At 39.4% G+C, this 18737-nt stretch overlaps 1 protein-coding gene across 6 annotated transcripts in view; it reads left to right on the forward strand.

Annotated features, from left to right (window-relative positions):
* Positions 1-276: 276 nt before the first annotated feature.
* LOC149081570 (phospholipid-transporting ATPase IF-like) overlaps positions 277-18737 on the forward strand; it is a 179503-nt gene continuing 161042 nt past the window's right edge. For 5 of the 6 annotated variants that reach the window (XM_089238521.1, XM_089238520.1, XM_089238523.1 and 2 more), the window contains exon 1: positions 282-428. The gene's annotated coding sequence lies outside the window, so the exon portion shown is untranslated. Of the gene's footprint in view, positions 429-18737 lie in introns of all 6 variants that reach the window. The other variant, XM_089238524.1, reaches the window with a different exon arrangement.

Raw genomic sequence — 18737 nt, forward strand, 5'->3', positions numbered from 1 at the left:
TCATCAACACCTCAACACTGGAAATGGACAAATCAGCAGACGTCTTTCATAATTTTAGTAAACGCAAATCAAATTTTCATAAATTTATTTTACGTCCCTGTCTTCAAGGAAAAAAAACAATTTTTGTTTTTAAATTTGGGATTTTCCAACGTCTAGTGAGTTTTTGAAAAACATTAGAGAAATTCAATTTTTTTGTGTATTTCCCGTATTCATTTCCATAAAATATGGTCAGCTTTACAAAAGTCTTAAAACTTTTTATTCCCCCGAGAGCTCCTTACCAGAAGTTTTTAAAAGATTTCAGAATAATTGCGCGCAATTTTTGTGTAGTTTTGAATGAATTTATTGTTGCTAATTTAGTTGTAAGAATACAATTTTTTTGATGTCAGTGGACTTCGATTGGTTCTCACTTGTGTCATTTTAACGTGCATGTAAGTAATGCTCAAGTACTTATATGTTTCTTTACCAAATAAAATTGCAATCTTCTAAGTAATATTAATTATAAATGTGCGCAACCGAGGAAAGAGTTCCAATTTTTCGATAAAAAAAATGTTCGTTAATGTTCTACTCTTACTGCAAAACTTTTCATTGAGTAAAATATTTGGAACAGGTGCTGTATAATCCAGAGTTTGGCGATTTCTGGCGACTTTTTTTTTCGGCGCCAAACATGTCCGACGACCCGACCAAAAGTCGCCAAGGCCGTTAGACACTGCGGACGCCGCAAAAAAAAAATCGCCAGCATGGAAAACAATATTAAAAACCCATTCAAATTTGAAAAATATCATGAAACATAAATGAAATATAATAGTATATTTAAATAAACAACGCTCCTGCATGTTGTATAAATAAGTATATTCTACGTATAAAAAAATTAAAACCCGTACTTTTTCCGGGTATCCAGATTCTTTTAAATAAACAACAGTCATGCATGTTGTATAAATAAGCATATTCTACGTATAAAAGAAATTAAAACCCGGACTATTTCCGGGTATCCAGATTCTTTTAAATAAATAACGGAAATTAAATAAAATAACGAATATTAATAAGAAAAATAAATAAAAAGTATACAACCTTACCGGTCAACGAAAATGTAATCCTAACGCTCGGAACGAAAAACACTAAATGACTATTCAAACATTTGAAAAGACACGCTAAAAACAACTAACGAAAGGTAATGGTCTGCCACAACTTTGGCGACTTTTTCTCACGATAAGTCGCCAAGACCGTCATAATGCTTCTCTGGGTTGCCTTATTTTTTAACACTTTTCCGGTTTCGTTGGGTGATACTAGATGGCGCTGGTTTCACCAAACAGGATTTTTCTTTTGTTCACCGCGTTTTTTCAAAAATTCTAAACAGCCGTTGTTCCATTTCCAGCGCGTCTCCCCCTCTCTCTCTGATTATTATTCCTCCTTCTGTAGCTTACATCATTTGGATTATTATCTACTGCTCAGGTCGTATCATACCGTTTTATTATTTCGTTGCATTTATTAGTTATTCATCCATTGCCATGCCTTCTGTTTTATCGGTTTATTATTTGAAATGAACTTTCATGCCCGGTAACATGAACTCATGTTACAAACAGTATAACAACAAATAGTAGTATAGCAACAGAATGGCCCTTTCAATTTTAAAATAGACGTTGTGGCTGAGGAAAAATAAGAAGGAAACAACAAGCGCCATCTGGATAAGGCCTAGAACAACGGCAACACTGTGCCACTACCTTTACATTGGCTACTTATCGTCAGGAAAAAGTTGCCAACTTCGCGTGTCCCTTATACCAAAGCTGTTCTCCTCGGCCATTAGTGGTGGACCTGCATACCGCAGTTCACACCGATATAGAACATCATAGAGATTTTGATACTGTTGGACATCATTGCCGATATCATTCAACGTAGAAATGGCATACGTAGTTCGACATAGAGAAATTTGGATTATTTCAAAAGGGACCAATTATCGTACAAGATATCCTTGGAAGCGAAATGCTGTAAAAATGGAAGTAAAACTGTTTTAGAGAAAAAAAAGATATTTCAGAGTTTATTGAGTGAATATACATTTTGAGACGATATAGGACACATGAAAAACGACCTGTTTCCAACGTTTGGCATTCATTCGATGGTCCGACGTTGGACCGGTATCGGCACGATATTGTTGTGCTATTGGGGTAGAGGCATTTTGCTCTATGAAAACTTCTGTGATTTTTCTAAAAGGTTTGATGCCGTACAAATCCCACTAAAGTTTGCAATCAACTTTTACTGAGTTAGTACAATCATGTGGTACAGTTTTTAACTGGTGCAGAGACTTTGAGAGGGGTGAAATGTACCTTCAAGATGACTCGCAATGGGAGACCCAACACTTCACCCAACGATTTTAATTTCTGAAAAATTGAAATGCTTCTAAGAAAATCCACGAATAAAGTGCAGACATTTAAAATATGTTGAACATTAATTCTATCTTTCATGACTAAAGATGTGAGGAGAGAATATTCTCTGAGAACGAGAATATTCTGGATGTAAAAATTGGAGAATAATTGAGAATATTCATTTTTATTTTAAATAATTTAAATTTTGTACTAATTTTGTTTATATTGTGAAATATAAATCCATTTTTATTGCCTGAAACATTTACAACAAAACAATTTTTGGTATAATCGCCCCCCAATGACAACTTTTATACTTCTTTTAAAAGTTTGGTTATAAAGATTTTCGAAACCTTTAGATTAAAACCTTAAAAATTAAACACCTTTCCCCCTGGGGGGGGGCGAAGCGCTTACGTTGCTTCTTGCGACAGAGCTTGGGTGTCTCGCGGTTAGTCCAGTTTCTCCAAAGGAGCCCAGGGAGAAATGAGATCTATCTTGAACAGTCCAACGTTCCAGAAACCTTAGTCGGCAAATGAACTTCTCCAGCGTAACTTTCGTTACTTAAACTGTTCCGTTTGGATATATAGGATTTTATGGTGACTTTTAAGCATATGGCAATGCTGTTAACAAGCTCTTTTTTTTAATGGGAGCCATAAAAAAAGTCTGTTCCTCTTTCTCAAACTTTCTCATAGTGACGACTTAACCAAAATTAGCAATGAGTAAACGAAGGTTTAATAACATTGTGGTCTATGAGAGCTGGAAGGGTCTGAAGAAAAATGATGACTTAACCGAAGTGACGACTTAACTAGGTTTTACTGTATATTATAAATAACAATATTTTCATCAAGAACTAATAAGAATATTCTCAAGTTATTTATAATAGTAGTCCTAACAGAGAATATTCTCAAATATTCTCCGAAAGATTATTCTCGAGAATTTTACATCTCTATTCGTGACAAACTCTCTCATTAAGTGTTGCTCTAAATCAGTGATTCACAGCGCAGGTGTTCACACCCCTTTTGGGGTGGTAGAAGCTACGGGTATAACATAGGATCCTATGGGTTAGATTGTGTTGGGTGGCGATGGAAGAGAAAAATTTCTGAATGGGGCAATGGGACAAAAAGGTTGAGAAACTATGCTCTAAATCAGTGATTCCCAACGTGGGCGTTAACACCCCTGGGGGAATGATAGAATGTTCCAGGGGGGCGATAGAAGCTACAGGTATAACATAGGATCCTATGGGTTGGATTGCATTGGGGGCGGGGGGGGGAGCGATGGGAGAAAAAAGGTTGGGAAACTATGATCTAGAGCAGTGTTTTTCAACCGGGGTGCTTCGGCACCTGAGGGTGCCACGATATCGGCTGAGGGGGTGCCGTAAGATATTATGGGGATAAATAAAAAACATATGACAGTTCACACTTTAGGTCTTAAAATTTTTTTAAAGTCGAATTAAATACTCTCCTCTCATGCATGACAGACTCATCGGATAAGTTGCCATCTGGTGGCAGTGTCAGCAATGTTAGCTTTGGCCAGAGTTAGGTCTGACTGTCTATGTACGGCCCCGTACAGCCAACACCATCTATAGCAGAAAGCCTCCGCAAGAAGCTCGTGACGTCAGTGAAGAAGTCCATTTCACCTATTGTCATTGGATACACTGGAAGTAAAGGTAAAGATTATGCATGCATCAGCCTGCTATATCCAATGGCTACAGGTGAAACTTATTTATTCAGCAACGTCAAAGCTTTGCATGGAGTCCTTCTGCTATAGATGGTGTTGGTTCAGCAAACACGAGCTTAAGGAAAAAGGATTCGTTGGCTTTGTAATTTAATGGTCTTGGGTGCTCACCTGGCAAGTGAAAAGATGTGGGTCCGATTCCCCGCAGGAACAGTTGGCTTTTCTTTCTTGGATTTATCTTTGCATCAGCCAGCTGTCGAAACCTTCATAGTAACAGTGGAGAGTAACATCACTTTCAGCTGAAAGACCGTATTTGTCAACACTTATCAAGATTGCAAGATGCAATAGATATGTACTTTCCATCTCATCTCTTTCCACTGAGAATCTCCACTGGGTTATCTCACCATTTGATTTCGCATACAGAGCTGAGGAAATTAAATTTCACTGTTTGTGAACGAGATGAATTGATTATCTTTGTGCCGATTCCACACTCAAATGTAAATTCACCAAGAGTGAGGCCTCGGTGGCTGCTTTTTGGCTTAGACTGAGGAGTATCCTAATCTCACGGAGAAATCAACTAACACACTTTTTGTCCTTTTCAACATCATATCTATGTGAGCAGCAAGCCTTCTCTGCCATGGCGACAATAAAATACAAAGCGAGAAATAGACTACTACTACTCAACCATGCATGCAGCTTGTACACATTCCTATACGGAATCTAACGACATGCCTGAATGTGCATGTATATGTTGTGAATATAACGTGAAGTTTGTTTCTTTGTAATGCTTGTTATGGGTAGTACTGCCATCTATCAAGAAATACTGCTTTGCCCCAAGTTTTTAATGTTATTCCCGAGGGTGCCGCAGACTTCAAAAGGTTGGGAAACGCTGATCTTGAGCATAGTTTCCCAACCTTTTTTGTCCCATCGTAATCTAACCCATAGGATCCTATGTTACACCTGTAGATTCTACCGCCCCCTGGAACATTCTATCGCCCCCAGGGGGGCGTTACTACCGACGTTGGGAATCACCGCTCTAGATGGACCCCATTCTCTCACAGAAGCATAAATGATGGCATGCATAGATTGGTACCATTTAATGAAAGAAATTCAAAGATGGCACTACTAAATGCATGTAGGATGTTGTGACGAGGGATGAAATATAAATTTATTGGTGCAATCTAGAAATGAAGGTGCTATCTGCGATTTGAGTCTTCAAAGATGAAACTCCACCAACCAAAATTTGTCATGGAAGTAATGTAAACAAGAAAATGGTAACAAGTTTCTTTTTTTATTCTGGACATACTGTTCAGAGTTCCACTTGAAGATGGAAAAACTGTCACTGCAGATTGGTGCATTGGTGCTTGTCTTCCTGTGTTGAAACAGATTCGAGTGAAGCTCTCGAAATATGGCACTCGCGGGCAACTATGGTGAGACAGCCGCATATTGCCCCAATATCATTTTCCCCTATACATTTCCAACATTATTGGATCACCTACTATCCCTCCCGTGACCCTAAAAAAGGATGCCAAATTGAGGCTGGCAATAAAAAAAAGTAAGTCGCTAAACCGTGGTATACCATAATGGCCTGTGGGTCAAATGTGGCCATCTGAGTCATCTGATGTGGCTTGTAACAAACAACCAAGCCATTCAAAAGGGCCACGAAAGATGATCACATCACTTAAGTTGCCTGTAGTACATTTCCAGATTATTTCATTGGCTTGGATACATTTCTATATCTTCAACTCTGCCAATAGCGCATATACAGATCACTAAAGCAATCCAAAGCACATTTCTGTATCACTTGAGTAGCCCACAACACACTTTCAGATCACTTGAATGGCTCACAGCACACTTACTTATCACTTAAATAACCCAGAACACATTTATAGATCACTTGAATGGCTCACAGCACACTTACTTATCACTTAAATAGCCCAGAACACATTTATAGATCACTTTAGTGACCCATTATATTTTTATAGATAACAGAGGTGGGAACTCTGTGGCAATTGCACCGCACTGCGCCAAAATTAGCATCTTGCGCCATCCTGTTCCAATAGCAGGGGTGGGAACTCTGCGCCACACTGCGCCAAAACTAATATCTTGCGCCATCCTGCTCCAATAGCGTATTTTCGTATTTTTCTGCGCCAAATAGCGAATTTTGCTTCAGTATGCCCGGAATTTCGGAAAGGATGAAAAAAATTTTTTGCTCCAGCTAGCTACGAAACGATTCTTTCCGAGAAGAGCGTGTTTTATTCCACTATATCTAAACTACCGCCTTAAATTATCGGCCCCTCATCGGGCTTTCCATTGTGATACCCCGATATTATCCGCGATCGTCGAACTGAAGATGTTTTGCAATGTCTTTCAGCGTCAAAGTGCAAATGCGAGTGTTTCCGTTTAAAAAAAAAAGTCGCCACTGGAAGCAATAGAAATTACTGTAGTCGATCGTCATTGTGTTAAATCCCGATGTTTCGTGAAAAAAAATTTAATTCCGGGAGTAAAAGGCGCATGTCCGCCGAATTACGAATGTTAGTTTAGAAACTTTGGCGAATAACGAGCGTTAAATCGTCAATATCGCCAAATAACGGGTGTCAGATCGCCAATTTCGCCAGATAATGAGTGCTGAATCGCTAAACATCGTGTTGATTCTTCCGAAATTCTCTCCCATTTTGCAACAAAATCTTTTCAAGTATAAAAAAATTGAAAACTTATAAAAATGTTTTAGCTCATTTGAAGTGCTGCTGTTCAAGGCAGCAAATAGTGCCCTCAGTAAGCAAAAATCATCTTAAATAGACGGGTGCAAAAAATTTTATGACAGCTGCTCTTTCAAACAAGGTGTCAAAAGCCCAAAACACCAAAAACAAAAATCAAGCTGACGAAAAGATGTTTGATATCAAAAGACAGTGCAGTTTTATTTTGAAAAGGGTTGAGGGTTAACGAAAATATTCTTGTTAATTTCACTGTTCCAATTTATAAATATCTGCGCCGAATCCCATATTTGCTGCTCCAAAACTGCTCCAAATCCTGAATCTTGCTGCTCCAAAGTGGACTTAGTCACTTCCCACCCCTGCAATAGTGTATTTTCGTATTTTTCTGCACCAAACAGCCAAAATATCAAATTTTGCTTCAGTATGCCCGGAATTTTGGAAAGTACGGCAAAAAACTTTTGTTCCAGCTTGCCACTAAACGATTCTTTCGGAGAAGAGTGTGTTTTATTCTACTGTACTTAAACTATCGCCTTATTTAAACTATCGGCCCCTCACACACACACACATCCGGCTTTCTATCGCGAAACCACGATAATATCTGTGATTGTGAAACAGAAGTTGGTTTACAATGGTCTTTCAGCTTTAAAGTGCAAATGTGAAGTCAGTTTCCATTTTCAAAAAAAGAAAAAAGTTGCCGCTTCAAACAGCAGAAATTACTGTAGTTGATCGTCATTGCGTCAAATCCTGATTTTTCGTGAAAAAAATTTCATTCCGGGAGTAAAAGAGCATGTCCACCGAATTACAAATGCTAATTTAAAAACTAATAAAGAACCGAATAACCAGCGTTAAATTGCCAATATTGTCAAATAATGAGTGTCAATTCGCAAAATAACGAGTGCTGAACGCCAAACATCGTATTGATTCTTCTGAAATTCTCTCCCATTTTACAACAGTTTCTTTCCGAGTGTAAAAGAAATTGAAAACTTATAGAAATTTTTTAGCCCATTTGAACTGTTGCTGTTCGAGACAGCAAATAGTGTCCTCAGCCCCAAAGCAGAATGTGCCAAAATGTGCGAAGTACGTCGCAGAACAACTAGCGCCGTTGCAGAACAATCTGGAAGAATTTTAAGAATAGTGTAGAAAAACGCTATTATGTACATGCGAATTTTTACCGCAGAACGGCTCGTTGCCGAACATCGCAAAACATTCTACTTTGGAGGTCCTCAGTAAGCAAAAAGTAATCTTAAATAGACTGATGTGAAAAATTTCATGGCAGCCACTCCTTCAAACAAGGTGTCAAAAGTCTGAAATTTCAGACTTTTGGTATTTATACCAAAAGCAAAAAACAAGCTGATAAAAATATGTTTGATAAAAAAAAGTTGTTTTATTTTGAAAAGGGTGGGAGTTACTGAAAATATTCTTGTTAGTTAATTTCACTTCTCTCCATTTTATAAATATCTGCTCCAAAACTGCTTCGAATCCTGAATTTTGCTCCTCTGAAATGGACTTTGTCACTTCCCACCCCAGAGATAATTTTAATGGCTCTTGGTATATTTCCAGATCATTTAAGTGACTTGAAACACATCCAGATAACTAGATTACCGGACAATTCAAGTGGCTCATTTCCAAACCAATGACGTGGCCCACACTCTCCAAAAAGTTGAGCACCCTTGCAGTATATTACAATTTTATGACAGCTGCTCTTTCAAACAAGGTGTCAAAAGCCCAAAACACCAAAAACAAAAATCAAGCTGACGAAAAGATGTTTGATATCAAAAGACAGTGCAGTTTTATTTTGAAAAGGGTTGAGGGTTAACGAAAATATTCTTGTTAATTTCACTGTTCCAATTTATAAATATCTGCGCCGAATCCCATATTTGCTGCTCCAAAACTGCTCCAAATCCTGAATCTTGCTGCTCCAAAGTGGACTTAGTCACTTCCCACCCCTGCAATAGTGTATTTTCGTATTTTTCTGCACCAAACAGCCAAAATATCAAATTTTGCTTCAGTATGCCCGGAATTTTGGAAAGTACGGCAAAAAACTTTTGTTCCAGCTTGCCACTAAACGATTCTTTCGGAGAAGAGTGTGTTTTATTCTACTGTACTTAAACTATCGCCTTATTTAAACTATCGGCCCCTCACACACACACACATCCGGCTTTCTATCGCGAAACCACGATAATATCTGTGATTGTGAAACAGAAGTTGGTTTACAATGGTCTTTCAGCTTTAAAGTGCAAATGTGAAGTCAGTTTCCATTTTCAAAAAAAGAAAAAAGTTGCCGCTTCAAACAGCAGAAATTACTGTAGTTGATCGTCATTGCGTCAAATCCTGATTTTTCGTGAAAAAAATTTCATTCCGGGAGTAAAAGAGCATGTCCACCGAATTACAAATGCTAATTTAAAAACTAATAAAGAACCGAATAACCAGCGTTAAATTGCCAATATTGTCAAATAATGAGTGTCAATTCGCAAAATAACGAGTGCTGAACGCCAAACATCGTATTGATTCTTCTGAAATTCTCTCCCATTTTACAACAGTTTCTTTCCGAGTGTAAAAGAAATTGAAAACTTATAGAAATTTTTTAGCCCATTTGAACTGTTGCTGTTCGAGACAGCAAATAGTGTCCTCAGCCCCAAAGCAGAATGTGCCAAAATGTGCGAAGTACGTCGCAGAACAACTAGCGCCGTTGCAGAACAATCTGGAAGAATTTTAAGAATAGTGTAGAAAAACGCTATTATGTACATGCGAATTTTTACCGCAGAACGGCTCGTTGCCGAACATCGCAAAACATTCTACTTTGGAGGTCCTCAGTAAGCAAAAAGTAATCTTAAATAGACTGATGTGAAAAATTTCATGGCAGCCACTCCTTCAAACAAGGTGTCAAAAGTCTGAAATTTCAGACTTTTGGTATTTATACCAAAAGCAAAAAACAAGCTGATAAAAATATGTTTGATAAAAAAAAGTTGTTTTATTTTGAAAAGGGTGGGAGTTACTGAAAATATTCTTGTTAGTTAATTTCACTTCTCTCCATTTTATAAATATCTGCTCCAAAACTGCTTCGAATCCTGAATTTTGCTCCTCTGAAATGGACTTTGTCACTTCCCACCCCAGAGATAATTTTAATGGCTCTTGGTATATTTCCAGATCATTTAAGTGACTTGAAACACATCCAGATAACTAGATTACCGGACAATTCAAGTGGCTCATTTCCAAACCAATGACGTGGCCCACACTCTCCAAAAAGTTGAGCACCCTTGCAGTATATTGTCAATTTACCTAAACCTCCAAAAGACAATGTTCTTAGTTGCACATGAAATCTGAAGAATTAGATAACAGCAAATCTGATCCACGATGGCTATGATTCCATGATTGGGGTACACGTCGAGCTGGCAACTGTAAAAAAAATCAGAAAATATTGAGTTTTTTATTGCTTTTGCTACATTTGAACTGGATAAGTTGCATATAAGTGACATAAACCAACAGGTAACTTAAGTGTAGTGTGTGTAGGATCATGCAACTGAGAAATTGAAACATATCTAGAAATTTGAGTATAACTGGACTCCTTAGTAAAAACTACTACTTCACCAAACACCAACAATGGCCATATCACTATATTGTAATTTACTGAGATGGGTTGGAAATGAAAGCGCTGTCTGTCGGTGGTCGCCTCAATTTGTTAGGGAAAATATCTTATCTATATCCTCCCTCGGATTCGAACCCAGGACCGTGACAGCAACCTTCACTGTGGTAGACGAGCATCTTACCACCACACCACTCGGGCGCTCTTAGTAAAAACTGGGACATTTTAAGTAATCTTACTCAAAAGGCATCACTGTGATAAATTACATTCCAAAATTTTCCTTTTGATAAAGCCTATGCCTTGTCATCCCGCTCCCCATAGGTAAGATCTGATTTATAGACAGTGTTGACTTTATATGATTTGTTTAGTTGAATATAATGCAATGAAAATACCATTGCAATTAATCTCATCTGCAGGAAGTTATTGAAAATATTGAAGGTGGAGCAAAAATCTTAAGACAAACATTGTATTGTTAATCAAGTTCAAGAGGTGACCACACACGCATGGGGTTATTCACACGAACCTAGACACACACTCGCTGTTATTGAAAATATTAATTTTAAAATAATTTTTATCACATGGCAAGATGGCTGTGCTACCTACAGTCATGAAAATATTTATGAACATTCTAATTAACATAACAAATTAGAAAAAATGTTGATTCTATGAATGACCCCCCCCCCCCCTCCACCGTGACTGTTTTTGCACTGGGCCAAACATCTGGCTATCTTGAGGTTTGATTACCAGGTTGTGCACTCTGTAGGCCTATACAGGGATGCCACTGTACTGTAATTTACCTTGGGTCCTCGAAAAATCTCTGTTATTTTTGAGTGAAAGTGGGTCCTTCTCAAAAGAAATTTATCTAGAAAAAAAATATGTCCCCCCCCCCCTATATAATCCGCGGGTATCTTTATTAATTTTCTTCCAGCATGCCCCAGGTCTTAGATCACCTGCTTATATTTCTTTGTTGAGACTGAGTTGGGGGCCATGTTCTGGGTAGGAAAAGAAGGTATCTGTGAATCAAGAAATTCATTTCTAAAAGCATGTTCTATCTAAAGGTTCATATACTTCCATTGTCTACTAGTAGGAAAAGCTGGCAAAGAAGCTCATTAGCACTGAGAATTTAAAATATTGAATTCTTCACATATAATAAATCTAAAACAAATATTCAGTTGAGATCCCTGTTATAACGTTTCTCCCATTTAGAACGTTTTTCCAGTTAGTACAACTTATTTTCATAGTCTTAAAAAATAAGTATAATTCTCATTAACATTTCCTGTTTACAATGTTTTTTATGACAGTTTTTGAAAAACTTATAAGCAGGATCCACTTAGTTAGAGGCACACATTTATATATTTACTAATAAATCAATCTATAAATTCCCTTCTGATTGATTTTACATTTCAGTGAAAAAATCTTAGCACTTTCAATATCTTCTGATCAACTTTAAAGCAAATTCGATTCTCTCTCTCCTTTCTCAGGCACTTATCTTCTGATTCCCTATTCATACTTTGGTTTCCCTGGTAAAATGATTTTGTTTTCTCACCCTGATGGTCCACCACTCTGATCTGTCGCCATTTAACTGCCACACCCCAAAGCAGAATGTGCCAAAATTTGCGACATACGTCGCAGAACAATTAGTGCTACTGCAGAACAATTTGGAAGAATTTTAAGAATAAGTGCAAAAATGCACTATTACATGTATGTGGGATTTTACCGCAAAACATTTCGTCAGCTGATATATCGTCGCAGAACAGTACTAAACATTCTGCTTTGGGGCTGCCACATATTTTCACACCTGAATATGGGAGCTATGTCAGATTTGTGTTGGAGAAACTTAACAGTGTGCCTATGTGTGTGTGCCCAGCATTTGGCGTGTTTTGTGTTCAGTATGTGTTGCCATCTATCTAGCACCGCAACTAGATACTTTCTCAAACTGGGCAAGCACTCATTTTGGCACACCCATGTAGTGTAGAAGAAGCAGCTATAAAGGGTGAATTTGGTGTCCCCCTCTACTCCAGAGCCCGGGACACTAGACGTGCCTGTCTCTTCCACCTCCCAGTTGTGCTTTTGCATCTATCCTCAAAACTGGTAATGCTGCATTTGAAGTTTAATGTATACATATTTGTGTTGCAGGTCTGTGTGATCGCCGTGGCAACCAAAAGTTTTTTTTTTTCAAAGGAATAGTCAACTCAAAATTTGAAAACCTTAGAAAATCATATATTTAGCCAATTACCATTGCACAATTGCGGGATCCAAATCCGGATTTTCACCACAAGTAAAATTTGGGGAGTTATAAGGAGCCTCTTCCCTTCTTCCCCACCCCCACGATCAAAAATTAAAAATACTTTTGTAGAGAATTAAAATATTGCAAATTAAAATATTGGACTATATAAAATAATTTATTTTATACTATCGGTTAATTTAAAATTGTTTTCGACTGTTAGTGACCCAAACTTTCTGTGAAGAATTAGATCCTTGTGCCCCTCCAAAAGCCGATTGTGCATACACACCAGTGATTTTCGCGATGTGAAACTGTGACTACCACATAGACAAAGGCTAGATGACAAAACTGTGAATATTCAAAGCAGAGTTTTTACAGATTTGGTTTTTTCCACGATTTAGGGAAAGTTTTTTACAATTTGAACGGGTATTCCAATCCTTTACAATCTGAAACAAAATGTGCATTCGCAATATTGTAGGTAAAAGGTGAATTTACATTGCATAGACCCTAGCTTTGAATCCCGACAGGTAGCCATGAAAGTACTATAATTTCGGGTATGTAACCGGAAGGGAGAAAATTAGAAAGGGAATAAAAATTCCAAACTTTTACAATTACACAGCCCTCATTCAGGGAAGCAACTAGAGATATCCGTCATCTTATCATAGCTGCCAAGTCTCCCGGATTTTCCGGAAATCTCCCTAATTTTAGCTGCATCCCTCGACCTCCCGAAAAGTTCTTAAATCTCCCGAATTTTTACGAAAATCACAAAAAATCCCTAATTGTCCCTAAAAATTACCTACTTCATTAAAAAAAAAATTCCCCTCTTATGAAAACCATCCCTAAGGAATTTTTTGTGGGGCATGAAGTCTTTTGCCTCTGTTTTTTTTCCCCCTTCGAAATGACGTCACATGTCGTAAATGGGGAAATTCCCTTTTTAAGGAAGTTTTACAAACCCTCTGATGGTAACAAGAAAGTTTTTTGTCTTATCATTCAGGGCAAATAGCTTGGCAGCCAATAGTCCTGGATAATAATTGAAGATTATAGTGACGCGCATGTGATCAAAATTTCTTTTGTCTAAGTTACGTACGTGAGATATAACAAAACATGAATACTGATAAGCAAAACCATATTTAATCAATTTTAAAGATACTTATTCAACTATGAATTTTCTTTCATCAAATATTCCAGAAAAGGGCAGACTTTTCCTTTTTGAACAAGTTATGTTACGGACATAAACATCGGTCATGGTTGGAAAGACTGACATCATCACTCATGTGAAATGAAAAAAAAAAAACATCAAGCAAGTGTCACAAAAAGTCAGTGTTCTTCAAAAATTGAGGCTTTTTTTTCCTTCATCTTCCGATGATTTTGGGGTCATTCGCGCAGCATGTTTGTTCACAGCGTTTCTGATTGAACACAATATTTATTTATTTTTTTAGATCACCATTTTGAAGTTTTGACCTCCAATTTCACTTTTTTGTAGGGATTTTATTCCCAAAGGTTTAACTTCCATGTGTGGAAAATCCCTATTTTATTTGGAAAAATCCCTTTTGTATTTATTAGGGAGTGGTTTTAGCATAAAATACAGGTTCGCGTGAAAATCTCCAGAATTTTCATTTTCAAAAGTTGGCAGCTATGTTTTATTCTTCAACAACCTGCGTGTATATCAATACAGTACAGTGTACAAAGTAGTAAAACCACTTTTTCAAGGTCTCGCGATCATGATACATGGTAAAAAAGGGGAAAAAAAGTTGGGAGGTTTTTCTCTTTTTTTCCTTAGAACTAGGAAAGAACGAGGATGCCTGAACAAAATTTTTATGCGTCCTTTTCTGAAATTCCGTGTATTTGACATGTTATAGCACGTCAATGGCATCTTTGCCTATATAATTATGTGCAAGGTACAAGTGATTCTGTCTAAATTCGCGGTTGCGTTGATGACACAGTCCACTGGATTCAAAACTTAAGACCCTCTGAGCACATTGAAATTTCGTAATAAAAGAGTTCTGGCAACTAAATATTCAAAAACAATGTGATTCTCTTGATCTTCCATTAAGCAAATTGAAAACCTCTACAAAAAGCAGTTCCAAAACATTTTTACTGTGTTTAATAGGAAAAAAAAACTTTTTCCCAATACCTCATGTAAGCACAATGTCTTGCTTTGCTTGCCATATAGTTAATATTGATACAATGCTCACGAGTGGCATATTTATAGGGGACTTAGTTTGAGGAATGAGTGACTAACGGCCGTATTCACCACTCACGGTCCTGAAACGCGGATCAGTTGAAACTCGTTTCAGTTTTAGAACGAATTTGGCATTCACCAGTGAGTCTCGAGTGCGTATCAAGTGAAACTCGGTTCAGTTGGCGAGTATTTGGCGTATATTAGCTTGGCGAAAGTAGATCCGACGCTGATTGGATGAAGGGTTTTTGATCTTCTAATGAAGTAGAAAACTCAACGGTTGGATTCTTGTGTTTACGTTTTTCAATAATTTTTTTTCCATAAGCAAAATATGGTTTTATCATCCCCTTTTTAATGGAAATTCCATTTCATTCCAGCTACGGTTTTCTTTCCTACTTCCGCTATATATATAATGATGGTTTTTCATTTCGCTACGAAATTGCTAATATTCTCAGATTAGATAAATTATATATCGCACGTACAATCAGCCTATGCGCTTTTCATTGCTTTGAAGAAAAAAAAAATGTATCAGCACATACAAATTTTATTAATCGTGAATGAAATGAAGGAAAAAAGGATGGTCGCAATTGTGTAAAATTTATATTTTAAAAAATACTAATAAATTTGGAAATTTTTCAAAAAATAATTTTTATCTGAATATTTTTTAAATTATGATTGTTTTGTACCTGAAATCAAATTTTTAGATACACATTGTAAGGTTCAGGAGAAAAGAGGTTGGGAAAAGGCCGCGGAGAAACAGGAGTCGCGAGAGAGAGAAACGAGAACGAGTTGAGACATTCGAAAAAGAGAAGTAGTGTAAAAGTTTGTACCGAAGAGACAGGACGGTTTCGTGGAGGTGTTGGATAATAAATTAAATAAAGTGTTGTTTTCTTCCTTTTGGGAGTCTAGAATCCAGTTATTTCGCCCTGGAATCGTAGTGGAGGTACAGCCGAGGACCTACGACCGATAAGAAGAAGAGGGGAACTTTACTGGCGCAGTCGACAGGATGAGGTCGTAGCTTCAACGACTCAAGATTGCGAGCTGAATTCGAAGAAGAGTGTCCTAGCGACGGTGGAACCACCCGGTTCGTATAGAAGGATAGTAGCAGCGTCAAGCACCCACGCTGTGTTTTTTTTTTTTCGTGAAGTCAACCCGACAACCGGTGCTGAGGGGGGCAATCCTGCCCAGGCAAAAAGGAGCAGGTGTTGTACGGCGGTATCGAGACGATAAATAAAGATGGCGTATTTGGCAAAGGGGAACAAGGAGGATCTGGAGACCATGGCCGCCAACTTGGGGTTAGAAGTCCGACCCGAGTTCAACTTAATGCAACTAGTGAGTACCATACAGGAAAGTGAACTGTACAACGAAGCGACGTGCAGAGAGATGCTGAAAACGATCATAGGCAATAGGAAAGAAAGAGAAGAGATGGAGGAGAGGCGTAGAGAGAAGGAGATGGAGGAGAGGCATAGAGAGAAAGAGATGGAGATGGAGGAAAGGCGTAGAGAGAAGGAGATGGAGATGGAGGAGCGGCGTAGAGAAAAGGAGATGGAACATGAACTCGAAAGACTGAGGATCGAGACAGGAGCCATAAGAGAGGAGAATAATCAAGCTGGGCGCGGTAGAACCCCCAGCCGGGATTTCCAGAACATGATGCAAAAGTTCAGAATAGAAGAAGACATAAGTCTGTACCTGGTGCTGTTCGAGCGGCAAGCTCGTCGCGCGGCCCTGGCACGGGAAGATTGGTTAGCTGAGCTCTTGGTACTTCTACCCTACGAGATGAACCAGTTAATTGCCCGCGAGCCGGAAGAGCAAGTTAAGGAATTGTTATTGCGGAGATTCAAACTCACCCCAGAGAAGTTCCGACAGATGTTTTCTTCGTGCCACAAGAATCAAGAGGGCACCTGGAGAGATTTCTACCATGAACTGTGTACCTATTTTGATGGATGGACGGAGGCTTTGGGGGTCACGACGTTTGAGCAACTAAGAGATTTAATCATCACCGATCAAATGAAAAAACGCGTCCCAGCAGATTTTAAGGAACACTATCTGGACGAATGGAGTGATATGGTGTCTCCAAGTGAGCTATCGGAGAAACTAGATAGGTTCGATGATGTGAAGAGGACTCTGAAGACACCCTTCCTTAGTGACAGAACGAGAACCCCAAGACCGGTTCATCAAAATCCGAGATGGAAAGCCAGCGGAAACCAGAGGCTTCAGGGTGAGTCCTTCACACCTAAGGCGACGATGGGTTCGAATCCCAGAGAGAGAGCTGCAGTCACTTGTTACGCGTGTGGAGCAGAAGGCCATATAGCAAGGTTTTGTTCTGCAAGAGGCCAGCAGGAGCCATTGAGTCGGGCCCAGGTGAACTCTGTCCAGACAGAAGAGGGGGACACGATTGAAGAAACCACAGTTCTAACAGCACATATCACGGTGCCGGCAGCTGGTGTTGGTGCGGACATTGACACACCGCAGACCGTGAGTTTGAAATGTGGTCAGAAGACAATAAGAGGCGTAGTTGATTCTGGGACCCAGATCTCAGTCGTTAGATCTGATTTGGTTGAAATCGACGACAGTGAAGGCGAGGGGAGAATAAGGATCAAGTCCGCATTTGGCGAAAGTGAGATAGCCCCTCTCAAAATATGTATGATGAAGATCAGCGACGGCAAACACGGATACGTGCCAATTACTTGCGCAGTGTCGAGTCGCTTGATAAATGAAATGTTAATATGTCCGACGGCATACGACGCACTCTTGGAAAATGTACCAGTTCCAAGTCCGATCAATGAGCCGAGCCGTAGGGACGGTGTGTGTACTTCATCTGCCGATGGCAAACAGAAGGCCAACAACGGCAATAACAACGATTTTTGCATACCTAACGAAGAACTTGAAGAGAGGATCATATCCCAAGTCGAGAGCTACTTCACCAACTTCAACATCATGAAGAACAACTTTCTGCTGAAACAAATCCAGAGAAACAAGGAGGGCTACATCAGCCTGAGGTTGGTCTCATCTTTCAGGAAGGTCAAGACTCTGACCAAGGACTGGAGGGTCGTCCGGTTTTGTCTCAGGAACTCGAACAAATTCCAAGTCAACGGAGGAGGCACTAAAGTGCGCTGTATTGTGCCCATACCGGCTTGCGAGACCAGATGCGCTAAAATGACCCCGGTCTGCAACATGCCGTCCGAGGGAATGACACCCGAGTCAGTGTCGCAGTTTATATCAGAACACGGAGAAGTCGTCGACGTGGCAGTCGTCAATCGAGGATCCAAGATACCATATGTCTGTACGAGGCGCTGTCCCTACATCAACGGGAACATGGTGAAGAAGACGCTCGCCCTCGTCAAGTGCAAGACCAATCGGGACACGTCCGCATCCGAGGGCAAGGCCTCGCAGCTCAAGGAGATGAACTCGAAACGATACGACGATGGTCATGCTGTCAACAGGAGGAGATCGGCAACGAACCAGTTCCCGGCTAGGCAGGAAACGTCCAAGCAATCGGACTGGCGATTGTTTTCGTGTCCATTTGCCAAAGGAATCAACAGAGCTACGAACCGGCACTCGAAGACCGAGAAAACCAGAAGCCAACCGGCTAAATCTTCAATCGTCAACAACGGCGTACTCAGGAATCAGGGCAGTGAAAGGTCATCCTTCTCTTGTGCCGGTGGTGACCACCACCCCATAAACTCTTGGATGAACAACCGTTATTTGCCATTCAAGGGTGGTATGGCCGCCGCCAAAGTACTGCTTCAAAGTATGCTACTGCACGGTACAACACTCGCCTACCGGATAGCGTCATGCGTTGGCCTGGGGGTCCCGAAAGGGTGATACGCAAGATAATGCCGACGCCCTGTCACAGTAGCAGTGAGAAACCGAGTTACGCTCTTGAAGCATCATCATCATTTAAAAATGATGGATGTGCTTTTCGATGATGGGACGTGTAAGGTTCAGGAGAAAAGAGGTTGGGAAAAGGCCGCGGAGAAACAGGAGTCGCGAGAGAGAGAGAAACGAG

The sequence above is a fragment of the Pholcus phalangioides genome, unplaced genomic scaffold (genome assembly GCF_987345545.1).
Source record: "Pholcus phalangioides strain wild (caught in Gottingen) unplaced genomic scaffold, Ppha-v1.0 ptg000010l_1, whole genome shotgun sequence".
Lineage (NCBI taxonomy): Eukaryota > Metazoa > Arthropoda > Arachnida > Araneae > Pholcidae > Pholcus > Pholcus phalangioides.